This window comes from Teleopsis dalmanni, chromosome 1 (assembly GCF_002237135.1).
Source record: "Teleopsis dalmanni isolate 2A chromosome 1, ASM223713v2, whole genome shotgun sequence".
Classification (NCBI taxonomy): domain Eukaryota; kingdom Metazoa; phylum Arthropoda; class Insecta; order Diptera; family Diopsidae; genus Teleopsis; species Teleopsis dalmanni.
Genome location: NC_051846.1, coordinates 185,171,771 through 185,184,371, shown reverse-complemented (window position 1 = coordinate 185,184,371; position 12,601 = coordinate 185,171,771).

Here is a 12,601-nt window from a genome sequence, read left to right as displayed (position 1 = left end):
TAGAATCCGCGGGTTTGTTAGTTTTGTAAGGCATATGTCATCTTCATAAAGATAATGTTAACTAACATTAGGATAATATCGATAATATATCAATGATAATATCGTTGTTGCATCATTACTGCCTTCGGAGTCGATTAGACAATGTGAAATAGTTAATAATCTACTATTTAGTGAGATATTACTGACGAATTGACGGTAGGGCCACATTCAGGATGTCTTTTTGTAGTGAATTAAAATACTAATGCTACTTATTCAATTATTTCGTACACTGTGTGTTTATAAATATCGGTTTATTGGCTGTATGAATAGTGTACCGAGGAACTCGTAGCAAAAATAGTCATCAAAATGACAAAAGAAATATATCATTTTATTAAAATTGGTTTCTTGATTGTCTAAAAGAGTGGTACTATGAACTGTCATCAAAGTTGACAAAAATAAAAAATATATGTCACTTTGAAATTTTTTTAGTGCTAGCTAACTGCACTAAAAACACCAATAAAATAAAAAGCGCCATTGAAGCATAAGGTGAGGACGAAGAATCACAATAAATTTTAATAAAAAAGCGTTTGTATTAACATTTTCCATGTGCCAAATATAAAGCCAATGCTGCAAAAAAATCATCACAACCAGATTTTGTATTTTAAACAATAAAGCAAATGCTCAGTTTCGTGAATGCCCCTAACATTATTTTACGATTAAAAATTTAAGTAAAGCAAAAGCTATAATATAATGTATTAATGAAGAACTTTTTAATCTTAATAGTAATACCATCGTCTATTTTACTTTATTATGTCTGACTGTTGTCATAATTTGCAAGGTCAATGCACTGATAACAACTTGCAAGATGCAACGATTGTGCTGTTGAGTAATACTGATGACTAGTGTTCTTAAGATTATTTATAAAATTTCTTTTTCTTGCTAAATAATGTGTATATAATTGTATTCGTACAAAAGCGAATTAAACAATAGATACTTTTAATATATAGTAGATTACAATTAAAATGGAGAGCACGTTTAACTCTCATTAAAAAGTTTATTTATTGTATGTGAAAAATAACTATATAAGTAGTTAAGTATATAAGTCTTAAATTCCTAAGTTAAAAATTGGTTTTAAATTTTATTAGTTTTTTTTAACCGAATGCAAACGTTTTTTTAAAGGCACTATTTCCATTTTCGTCTAACTTAAACAGTAATTCCCAGTCACATGACCTCGTAGACGATTGCAAGACTAGCTAGCCACTGTGCTTAGGAATACATATATAACATCTGAAAGATCTGGGTATATCGTTGTCTTTAAGCAAGCTGGCCCAAAGCAAACTATAATGAAGATGAATAAGTCTAACTCATCTCATAATTGTAATATGCCTCTTTGAAGCATTAGTCTTACTTCTAATTAGGCTTGTGACAGTAGTAGCTTTTGCCTTAAAGCACTCTAATCAAAGACAAAATATTTAATCTTTTAAATGAAGGCTAGAATGTTCCTCATTGATAAGTTTCTAACATCAGATGACTCTGAGCAGAAAACATCAGAAAACAGGAAACATCTATATATACATATCTATCTAGAAACATCTATATAATGAGGCAAAGGCGCCTGAAAAGGCTCTTAAATAACGGAAATAGTTAGGTGTTGATCCTAAACGTTCTACGCAACCCAACAATCAAATGTAAAAAAATACTACGTATCTAATCGCAGACAGACGTATTCATATTTGGCAGAGAAAAAAAATCTAGCTCTGGAGGTCCCGCCTCTGTCCTGCTGAGATGAAACATTTGTCTGTAGCTATAAGGCCGAATTAAATGTTTATAGCAATAGTTCTAGGAGTTATATGGTGAAAATCCAACTTATGCATTATTTCATTAATTTTTTGAATTATTAGTTTCTTTTTTATATTTTTGTTTGATATAATTGTTTGATCTCTATCTGAACAATGTTAGGGGAAAATTGACTTGTTTTTTGTATAAAAAAATAATTGGGATTCATAAGCGGGTCAATCTATTTGTATTACGTACGCCCAATATGTATAATTTAAACCATTTTTTATATATAGAAATCTTGTACTTAAATGTATAATAAAATGATTATTAATGTATTATATTATACCCTATCTCGCGTAATATGTTTTTACTATTACAATTTAACAATTTCTACAATTTAAACATATGTAAAGGTTATAATTAATGTCATATTACTTGTCGTGCTTCAAGGATTAACTATGTATCTGTGTAATCACAGTTTGTTGCACTTTTTTGAGATACAAATGTATCTCGTGCAGTGTAGTTGTTTTTCCGCGCACCTCATTACGTATAATGATAAAAACAATTATGAATATAACAATATTGTGATGTTTTAATTAAGAACTAGTTTTATTATTACGTATTTTGTTTATACGATGTTTCATTTGCTTAGTATTTTTCCATATTTTATTAAAATTATTTTTTGTGATATATTTCATATTTTTTTATTATTATAAGTAATATATTTTTTTTTAACTTTTTAAATGTTATTAAATTAAACTTTTATCGAACAAATCCTTTTTGCATACGAATTTTGATACAACTTTTTTTAAATGTTTTCATATACCTATTTTATATTTTTTATACATATATATATTATTATTTTTTATACGTATATTTTTATTTATTTTTTCATGTATATATTTTTTATATACGTTTTTTATATATTTTTTTAAGTTAATGGTCTTTGGAATTTAGCACGCCTATGCGAATTAATTTCGTATACTTCCAAAAAATATCAATATGCATAAGCTGATACTGATCATATAAGTATAAATTGGTACATATGAACTTAAGAAAAGCAGTGTGTCTTATGGTAATATACTTTCTACAAAACATTAACGTCACTGCTAAAACAAACAAAAATTACTTAAATGAAATGTATTAATTCAGCTGTAAAAAGTTAATGTACTTTAAGGCATAAGATTCTGTTATCTAAAGAAATTTGCAAGATAAAGTGCTATTTAATAGCATTAAGAACTTCAAATTAAAAAAAAACTGATGGTGTCACCCAACTGCACTAACAATATAGAATATCAAAAATTAAGACAAGTTCTTTTTTGAATTATTACACAACACTCTTGCTATGCTATTTAATAGCATTAAAAAGATTAAATTAAAAAAAACTGAAAGAAAGTGTCATCCAACAGCACTAACAGCATAAAATAATAGAAATTAAGACAATTTATTTTTTAAATTAATATTTAGTACTCTTGATTCTAACTTTTTTCGAATTTATCATTTACCATCTCAATTACTTTGCTAATTATCACAATATGATCTTCTGTATTAATAGAGAAATTCCTATCTCTATCTGGCCTGATTTTTGTATATATTTTTATTTTATATTATCTTTCAAATTTCTGCATACATTACATATTTTCTTCTAAAGTATGAAAAGTATGATTTCGTTAGCCTGTTAGACTGGAGATCATCTTCTTCGTTTTGGCAAACGTTTTTTTACTATTGTGAAAAAGCTTTCGTAAGTCCGCTCCAACTCCATCTAACTTTCTGGCTTGAAGTCATCAGTCCTGTCTTCTTCCTTCCCATTTATCGGAATACATTATTTTACTATTGCAGTATGCTCTCACGATCCTCTAAAAAGATAAATATAGGTATAGAATATGCTGTATAGAAATTTCTCAAATTTATGAGTTCGTTAAGCAAACACACTCCCCTTATTAAATATCAAATTTGGTTCTACGTCGTTGCAGACAATACGGATAATGTCGTCATCTAGCTGTATGGAGCACACCATTCTTTTCAGAAATATATATATTTAATCCTTTAACTCCTAGGAGGAGCATAGGGCCGTAACAAACAACTTCCACTCGGTACGATTGGTGGCCAAGAGCTTCAACTTTCCCCAGCCTTTCCGCATGTGTGACATTTCCGTGTCGGTTTGTCTTCTTCAAGTGAGAGCAGGTCTGCCCCTTCTTCTGCTACCCATCGGGTTCCACTTAATCGCCATTCTTGTGGTGTCACCAGTCGGTCTACGCAAAATGTGACCGATCCATTCCTATTTGCACTTTTTAATTTCGTTTCTCATAGGTGTTCTTTTCAGAAATGTTCGTTAACATATTTTTTGATATTTCGTAAGAGCCTTTTAAGATTTTAAAGTTCCAATTGTTGAACACGTACGTTAGTTTTGATCATATCACTGTTTTGTGTAGCTGGAGTTTCAGGTTTTTAAATATCAATTGGTATTTGTTGTTAACTCCAAAAAGTCTATAAATCTGAATTATAGTAGTATAAAGATTTAGTTTTTTACAAATTGAGTAGATTTAAGTATTTGTAAATATTCGATCAACATGACGTATGAGTAGTCGTTTTTAATTATGTTAAAAATTTAATTTTGCAAACATTTTTAAGACTAAATTAATCTATCAAAATTAAAAATACTTTTAAATATATAAAAGTTATCAAAATTAGAAATTTTTTTAAAAGGTTTATTAAAATTGGGAAATTAAAAATTGTTTTTAATAACATACAAAAAAACTAAAATTATATATATCATTAAAAATATTTTTTAAAATATACACAAAATTATATATACATAAAAACAAAATTGTTTTTAATTATATGAATATATTGCATTGAAAATAAAATATTGTGTACATACTTATTTATGAATTCAATTTCTTTCAAAAAAAAAATTTTATTAAAGAAGCGTACCAACGTGACGTATGACACACAGGAATTGCCCATATATATTTTAATACAATAAATATGTATTTTAATATAATTTATAATAAATAATAAAAAATAAATATAATTTGTACAGGTAAAGTTAGGTTAGGTTAGGTTATATCGGCGTTCTTAAGGAACTACTTAGGCCTATTGATCCACTGTATTTCTGTATATAACTTTGAATAAGAATGTATGTATAAAAATTGAAATACGTAATAATAATATAGATTTGTATGTTTTGATGTTTAAGTTTACAGTAAAATAGTAAAAATGATAATTTTTGTACTATTTTACGCACTTTAAAAAAAGTATTTACAAGCCATAATAATAAAAATATTGTGAATTCTCCACAAAATTTATTTTTTTCTGAAATTGAAAAAAATAACAAAAATAATAACACCAATAATCAAAATAAATAATTGACTTTTATTCATCTTTGTTTTGTTCGTGTTTTTTCATTTTTTCAACAAAATCAATTCATTTCTGTAGTGAGTAGCCAATCATCGTTTAACATCTCTGTCTTATTGCTTTATATGAAAGAGAATGCATCACCTCCCCACTCACTACATACGAATAATTGAATAAATACAAGTAAAATATATTTGCTTTGATTTTTATTTCAAATTTCAAAATATTTTTGTAGTTTTGTTTTTATTTTATTTTTCTGCGTGCAAAATTCGCTGTTCTCTGATTGGTTGACTTGCAACATAAGTGTGAAATTCACGTTCAATTGCATAAAAGTGTGTGAGTGTGCGAAATATAAGCGGCTTTTTCAACAACATTTTATTAATTTACACATGTAAGCACGAGATTTCTCTTTTGTTATGTACGTCATCGGTTTGAATCGGTTTGAAATATCAAAAAAATCAAAAGCAAAACAAAATGAAATAATGGCAAATAAAAATACCAAAAAAAAAATTCAATAAAACGTTAACGACTAAAAACGACAAGCATTAATTCGTATTCGTATTCATGCCGTATAGAATAAAGAACATCGGCAGCGATGACATGTAAGATCGTGCCTCTGCTAATTAGTTCATTTTTTTTTTAAATATGTATTGATTTTGCTTGATTATTGCTTTTTGCATTAATTCAAGAAGAAAGCAAAGAGTTCATTATTTAATCGACAAATGTTCTACTCTTTAAGAAATCATTTTACTATTCTTATTAAAAATTGAAAAGTGCTTCAACAGTTTAGGCGCAAAAAATATAAAATATCTCTCACAAAACATTGGCTCGTTTCCACTCTCTCTCTCTCAGAGTCCCGCTCTTAAACAAGTGATTTCTACACTGATTGTTGGTATTTGTTCTTATGAGTAGGCGAAATACATTTTAGTTCATTGATCTGAATAGAAGTGTACGGTACGTCGATTTTTCATAGAGATCTTTTTTAACAAATACATATATAATATTGTCAAATTTGTATCTCATTTAGTAGATAGTCAGATCAGACCATGGGTTCTCTGTTTATATTTGGTTGTCATTTGCAAATTTTATCTTATCGTGTTTTGAATGCGTACCTGTAAAGACTTCTCGCCGGTTCGGTTAATTTTAGGCTTATAAGCAAAGTTCTTAAATTTATGTATTTATATTGCAAAGAAAAACCGTCGCTAAATATATCAGTTAATTTATGAATAAAATTGTTAAAAAATATTTTTTGAGTATTTTACATGAATTTATTAAAGTTATAAAAAATTGAATAAAGTTTTTGTGAAACTATTTTAAGTGCCAATAATTAAGAAATTAATTATAATTTTTTAATAAATTAAGAAATTTATTCTTAGTAATTTATGTATATATCAAGAACTTAACAAAATGAAATTAATAAAATTTTTCGGTAAAAAGTGTGAAATATTTAAAATTGAAATTAACAAAACCTAAAATAATTGATTAAAAAATTATGAAATTAAAATAATATATATAAATAAACTGATTATACAATAAAAAAATGTATTAATATTAATATTTTTTAAATAAAAAAAAACAATTTATAATAAGAAAAAGCATAAGACCAAAAAATTATTTTATATTATAATAAAATACAATTTTATAAAATTTTTTGTGTTTCACCAATACAAAAATAAATAATTTTATAGTATGATAAAATTTTTAAACAATATAAAAATAAACTATTTTATATAATAAAATTTTTACCCAAAAAATTTAAAAAAAAAATCAATTTTTGAAATAATAAAAAAAAACAGTCATTAAAACAAAGGTTTGTTTCGTTCAATACACGTAAAATAGTTAAGATTAAAAAAAAAAAATAAAATTATATAATTTAATATTTTTAAAAATTGAAAAACAATATTTAAAATATGTGTGTGAATATATTATTAATATTTAAATAAAATTTTTAAAATTTTTTAAAGAAATAATATATGTATAATATATATTATACCGATAAATATTTTAATAATTGTAATTATTTTTAATAATTTTAATCACGTTTAAAACTAATTTGTGTTGCTGTTAAAAATTTTCCATATCCATATTTTTTAGTGTATATAAATGCATATCATATAAAAAATAAATTATATTTATTTATTTTGTAGCATTTTAAAAATTGTTATACTGTATTTTCGAAGAGTTCATTCTTAAAGTTAGTTAAAAAAAAATAACCTCAAAAAATAAAGCTCAATAGCATAAAAATAAAATATTTTTTATTTTGCAAATTCAATAATTTAATATAAATTATCTTATTTTTGATTTGTCTATGTCTCGAAATAATAAGATTAATAAATATTTTTGATAAAAATCGAATGTACATTAAGAGGACTTAATATCACAAATGCTTCAACTTAAAATCTACAAATAAGCAATAAATAATTTTAAAAAAATATTTCTTTATTGTTAAAAAAAAATATTTGTAATTTTATGATAAATTTTATATATTTTGAATATTAACTTTAGTGTAATATTAACATTTTAGGGTAGGGTTTATAATAATTCATGCTTCACCAGTAAAAACAGAGTACTATTAAAGTAATATATTAGTATTTAGAGAAATATATTATAATTTAATAAAAGTTATTTTATTTATAGTTTACAATTTTTTTAAATTATTTTTAAAAAATATATTTTATTCTTACCAATATTTTGATTATAGTCTATAGTCATTTTGATGGTACTGATATAATAACAATGCTTATAAGATGTTTATAAATATATTTTCCTACTGTAATACTAGAACATTTATTTATTTTTTGTTTGGAAAATTTTATTTTAAAATTGTTTATTTTTTTTTAGTTTTGCGAATTGCTTAACTTTTTTTGTTTTTTTTTTTTATTTTTTTAAATTATTTTTTAATTTGTTTTGAACTGCTTTTAATATATTTATAAATTATTTCTTAATATTTTTTTAAAATTTTTTTTATTTCTTATTTAAAAATTAAATAATATTAAAAAAAAGAATAAAATAGAAATACAAGAAGTAGATTTTTTTTAACGGGCTAAACATAAACATATAAACTGATTTTTAGTTATAAAAACAATATTAGTGTTAATAATAATGGTTATTATATAACATAATGTTAATTATAATATATAATAATAAAAAAATAATATAAAAACAATATTATTGTTAATATTATTGTTAATTATATAACATAATGTTAATTATAATAATTATTAATAATAATATAACATAATAATTATAAATAATTTATATAGTTCTATTATTAATATATTTTAATATAATTAATAATAATGTTATAAATGTTAAATAATATAATATATATGTTGAAATGTGAATCCCTTCACTTCTTGCTTGCATTTACTCAGTGCTCAATAAATTTAACTCAAATAGAAACATCAAAATAACTGAAGTACCAACTTGTTCTTTTTCTTGTACTGAAAACGAGTAACGAAAGATACTAATAGTACCAGCTAACAGGACTAAAAAATTATACTAATATTGATATAATAATATTGAAATAATTAATAATAGTTAAATTAATAATTATACTCAATAGTAAATACTGTAATTAAGGTGTTAGTTTATAATTACTAAAATTCAGTTATAAAAAACAAACGTAATATAAAATTCCTTTTCAAATTCTTCAACTTTTGTTAAAAAATTCTGTGGTTTAGTTTGTTGTTGTCTTTTCGTTCAAAAGTTTCGTATTGTTTTTACGAAAGTATCTTTCAGCGTTTTTAATTTGATTTGATTATGTTATTTTAAAATGTTTTTTTGATGTGGACTTTGTACGAGATATTTTCATTGTATTTAGTTTTTTTGAAAACGTTTTCCCGCATTTCGCTGCGCTGCTCGCGATATTGGCAAAATAATACAGTGTCACTGCAACAGTATCAGTGCTTGAAAAATATATATTTCTGTATATTTGTATATATAGTATTTCATATATATTTCGTATCTTAACACAATTTGTGACGAATTACCGGCGGCTGCGCTAATCAACGGAAAAAAAACGCTGAATAAAAACGCCAAAATACATAAACAACAAAATTTATTATTAACAGCAACACAAAAACACGAGATATGCACGCGATAAAATGTTGTTTTCATGTTGACATGTTTTTATGTGATTTGAATAAATTTAATTACAATTTATTTATATATTAAGTATTATTTTATACAGTTTTTAATATATATATATATATATATATAAATCAAATTAATAAAATGTGTAATTAAAAAAAATAGCAAATGTACAAAAAAGGTCACATATAAAATATACATTGTTCTAGACTGAAACAAAATAAAGTAAATAAGTAAGAAAAAAAAAAGAAAAAACACTATTACGTGAAAATAAACATACAAACAGAAACAGAAAAAAAATAAATAAATAAATAAAAATTGTTTTAAATTAAAATGCGGTTCACATATAATCAGTTCAATTATGAATCCGGTTATCGGATTCCATCCAAAATGTATAACAGCAATAATAATAACAACAGCAACAGTAGCAATAACAACAGCAACAGCAACAACAATAACAACAATAGCAATAATAATAACAACTACAACAATAATAATAATAATAATAATAACTATAACAACACTAACTCAACTATATCCTCAATACCAACTTATCAGCATCAACATCAACATCAGCATCAGCATCAATATCAGCATCATTATCACAACTATAAGAGTAATTTTGGTAAGATTTGAGCACAGACACAGTCCCTTCTTTTAAGATAAAAATGAAATTTATCAATGAGTCTGCATCTGTACGTTAAGCAGCGTTAAATGTTTGCAATTTTTATATGCAAGATATAAAATTTTTTCCTTTCCCTTTGTATCTTTTTGTGTACCTACTGCTGATAACTGAATGTCTCTTACTTTCTCTTATCACAAATTATTTACATTATCTTAGATAGGTATAAAAAATATTTTAACTATATTTTATTGTCATAACATATATGTAGAGTAGTTAATTTATTTATTAAAAAAAATACTTAAAAAATATAATTATTCAAGAACGATATATCGTTTTTATATCGTTCTTTATATCGTTATTATATTGTTTTTAAATAAAATATTTAAATAATATGATTATTCAAGAACGCTTTAAATTTTATAGTAAAAAAGAGTTTTTTAAAAAAAATCTACTGGAATCTGTGCATTTCCGTGTTAAAAACCAGTGCAACTATTGAACCAGTTTGAATCGAGATAATTTTTAGCCAATTTTCAAGGGCCTTTAAAAAAGTGTAAATATTTTTTCTGATTCATTTTACAATTAATTTTGTGTATTTCTTAAATTCGTTTAATTCGTTTAAACTGGCTAAAACAAGATACAATCCGATATAATAAATGAATTTTATTATTACAAGCGGCAACTAAATTTTCTTTAACCTTTACAAATGCCCACGTAATGTCGTACTTCATTCAATATTTAGAAGTCAAAAGTTGTTATCTGTTTTTTTTATTTTTATATTTGTCAAATTAAATTACTGATGTTTAAAACATTTAAACGTACTTTCTGCCTTAACATTTTATTAATTTACAGGCTTCATTCAGAGAGTACAATTTAAAAATAACTTTTAACTTTTCAAACCTGCGTATAGAATTTTTAACTTGAGGTTTTTATTAAATGTATTTAAAATACATTCACGTATATACATATATATATATATAAATGTAAATGTATAGAATTGTTTTTATATGAGTTCTAATTTCATTTTAAGTTCTCTAAAAATAAACTTTTAGTGAATTGAAATTGTATATAAATTTGATATAATAATTGCTTTTGTTTGTCAATGACTAAAAACACATTTCACTAAATAAACAAAATAAACAAAAATAAATATATTTATATATATAATATAAAAATACATAAAAAATGTGAATATAAGTGGCTGTGTTGTTTTATAAATAAATTCAATTAGATTAGAATTTTAAAGACAATAAAGTCAATTCGTAATAAAAGATGTTTATGTAGATTTTATTAAAGTCTGTTCAAAATTTATTTCAAATATATAAGTATTTTTATATATAATATGGACCTCAAGATTGATCCAATCAAAAAATACATAAAGCATAGAGCCCTGAAATTATTTACGACAACTGATAGGCTTACTAACACCGCGTTATCGAATCTTAGAATGGTTACAGGCTCCTCGGGGAGGTATGCAGATCTGAGGTCAATTATTGCGTAGTCTGATCAAGTAGAGAGGGGTTAGTATGAAGTAACCTCGCAGTTAATAGAGAGTAAAAGTGCTCAAGTGCACTGACTCAACTAGCCTCAACATAATAATTGAATATTTTGCTTTAAATAATTTTATATGTACTAAACACAGTATTGTAGGTAATGGGTTATTAAGTTTAGCAAAATGTTAAAACCATATACATATGGTATGGTTTTAATCTGTAAAATATGTTTGTTACGCATTAAAGAATATGTTGGAGATCAGACAAAACATACACATATCTTCATAATTAGAACAAGAAAACGAGTTGAATTTACCAATGTTCATCGCTCTAGTTAAGTTTATGACCGACCAAAATGTACTCCTTTACTCAGTAGTTTAAAGAAAGCGTTTTAAAGCAATATGTTAAAGCTAACTTGTGTGATACAGACGCTTATTTGACCATTACAGAAGTGAGTTATCATTGGCTCTGTCTAGTAGGCTCCTCCACGCAGCCCAATCAGTTCTTGTACCGAAGATACGAACGTCCTCTATGTATTTACCGATCTGAGTGAGCTGTCATTCTGCAATATAAGGGCTTAGTTAGAACTATCATAGAACTTTCAGGTTGGTTTACCTTTACCTAATGGGGAATCATATAGTCTATGTACGAACAAACGCTATTCCTGTGGTACCACAGTGGGCCATTATTTGAGCTCAAGTGGGCTTTCTTGATACACTAGGTCGCCACTCCAACCTAACCTAACATAACTTTTATGTACGATATGATTAATTCAACGAGTCGTTTCAAATAGTAATATTAACATAACAAAAACAAATAAAATGAGAGAATAAAATATAAGGACAAAAATATTTCTAACGCAGTGTAGAATATGTCGGAGATTATACAAAATATGTATTTTCAGCAAAACATTTTTGACGATTTGATTTAACAACATCCGGCCGTCTAGCTATTTTTCTAATTGATTAAAATGTATGTAACGTTGTGTAGAATATATCGGAGATCATACCAGCCAATACAACAATACGAGTCGGTTTAGCCATCCTTCTCTGTTTCTTCTCTATTTCTCTCTATAATCTTTTTTCAGGTCTGTTAATAAATAAACTAGTCACACAATTCTTAAATTAATCGAATTAAATTTAGCATAGGATTTTTTATGCAAACAGATAGATAAAGTCAAAAACGGATGAAATTAGTTAACTACACACAAAGCTTACACAAAGTATCTGTCAAATATGATATATAATATCAAGAATATATATGTGAATTGCATTAACTC